The sequence below is a fragment of the Mus caroli genome, unplaced genomic scaffold, assembly GCF_978045245.1.
Source record: "Mus caroli unplaced genomic scaffold, Mus_caroli_1 scaffold_8, whole genome shotgun sequence".
Taxonomy (NCBI): domain Eukaryota; kingdom Metazoa; phylum Chordata; class Mammalia; order Rodentia; family Muridae; genus Mus; species Mus caroli.
The window spans coordinates 131,323,608-131,325,854 of NW_028227263.1; the positions used below are offsets into that span (position 1 = coordinate 131,323,608).

The following is a 2,247-nucleotide window of genomic DNA, read 5'->3' on the forward strand; positions in this document are numbered from 1 at the left end:
CCCATTATTTTCTCCAAAATGATATCTGGTGGAATATGAAAATAATGGGCCTAGTCTAATTTTTATCCACACAAAAAAATAATACCTTAGATATTGAGGACTGTTGTTTCCTAAAATTAGTACTGAAGACATTTTGAAAAGGTATATGGAAACTTTATACATTAGAAGCTTCCTTAAAGTAAATAAAAATTACTTAAGTAATGTTATGATATATGGGGCAGACAATGCCCCAAGTGGAAATTATACACTACCAAGTAAAATCTCCAGTAGCAAGAATTGGTAACATCTTGTGAGTTCTTGGATAAATAGGAATAATATGACCCCCTAAACATTTCAGGCTACTGTCAATGCTATTTATTGCTTACATCCATAACATGATGGTAAGGTCCTATTACTGATGACATGAGGTAATTTCTCTCATTGAACATGTAGAAATTGAGCTGGTGTCCAACCAGATGCTTCAGCTTTTTTTTTTTTTTGACAGAATACAAACTAGATTTAAAATGCTGCATTAAAAACACCACAAATACCACATTTGGGTACCTACAATGAATGTTCTATTTGGAAGACAACAATATAGAGCAAAAAGAATGCACAATGCTTGCTCACTCACCACTACTTGCTGTTTTTCATTATAAGGTATTTTTTATCATAGGGTGGCTGTGTATCTTTGTGACTAGAAGCCCAACTCTTGTGCTAATTAAAGTATATCAGAATTTTGTTTAAAATACTTTAAACACCTGCAATAAACTACAGAATTTTCCAAGAATAAAGATACTCTGGATAACAATCAAAAGGTTTTAAATATGAATGCAATCCATAAGAACAATAACAACAAAAATAGAACAATTTTCTTTCAAGAAAAATAGACCAATTGCTACAAGTTATCATTATGTGAAGATAGTATTTTGAAGGCTTAGTCACAGGTGCCTGTGGAATTTGCTGCTGGGCTTCTGCTTCATGCCTGGAGAACCTTGGGAAAAGCAGTACTAACACAACAGAATGACATTTGTAGCGTAGAATACTGGAGTGAGAGACCTGAGGTTGATGGCTAAAATCACATTCCTGTGTATTAAACTGTTACATCTTAATTATTCATACAGCTCATTGGTTCAATAGCACAAAAATAGAGAACAGCATCTCAAAATTTATCTCATTTCAAGTTCAGAGACAAGTCTCAAAATTTACCTCATTCCAAGTTCAGTTCCAAGGCTTAACCATTTTTGTCATTATTTTCTGGAGTCAATTCCTTGTTTACAATCTGATGGCATTCACACTGTGATAGTTTCCAAAGATACTATATGAAGAGGATGCTGAAGGCGATCACTATGAACCATATGGCCACATAAGGACTCTTGCATTCACCAATTCGGGCACACTTCCAAAGTATTACCAATAGTCCAGTTTTACTTCTGTCCAGGATGCTGTGTGCCAGAGATCGAATATAAGCACCCATAAATATAAGCAACAAGATTACAGTCAATAGACTCTGTAAATTGAATATGGCAGGCATAGCGAGGTCGTTGCTGGTTCAGCCAGATCATCATTCTGGCCAGGGCAAAAGAGAATGCCCAGATGCTTCATCTTTATTGGTTCTCATTAATAGTGCTAGAAGGTACTGTACACACTATAGGAGAAGGAAAAAGATCATCAATATTAAATAATGATGAACCCTGTGACCTGCAACAGTGACTTATCTTCAAGATATATTGGTGCAATAATGGCATAAGTGTTATGGGAATGACCAACAACTATTTGATTGAATTTAAATACAATGTCCTGAGATGGAACCCACACCAGACAATGGTAATGAAGCCAAGACCCTTATGGTAAATAGATTCTACTAAATCAACATAGCACTAAAATGACTCAAAGGGAGAAAACTCTGAAATAGAAATCCTAGTAAAGAAGTCAGGAACCATAGATGCAAGCATCAGCAACAGAATGAAAGAGATCGAAGAGAGAATGTCAGTTGCAGAAGATTCCACTGAAAATATAGACACAACAAAAAAAGAAAATGCAAAATGCATAAATATCCTAACTCAAAACATCCAGGAAATCCAGGACACAGTGAGAAGACCAAACCTACAGATAATAGGTATAAATAAGAATAAAGATTTTCAACTTAAAGGGCTGGGAATTATCTTCAACAAAATTATAAAAGAAAACTTCCTTAACCTAAAGAAAGAGAAGCCCATGAACATAAAAGAATTCTACAGAACTCCAAATAGACTAGACCTTAAAAGA

At 34.8% G+C, this 2,247-nt stretch overlaps 1 pseudogene; it reads right to left on the reverse strand.

The window, feature by feature from the left end:
• Positions 1 to 1,297: 1,297 nt before the first annotated feature.
• LOC147003557 (protein kish-A pseudogene) lies at positions 1,298 to 1,513 on the reverse strand (annotated as a pseudogene).
• Between the last annotated feature and the right edge of the window lie 734 nt (positions 1,514 to 2,247).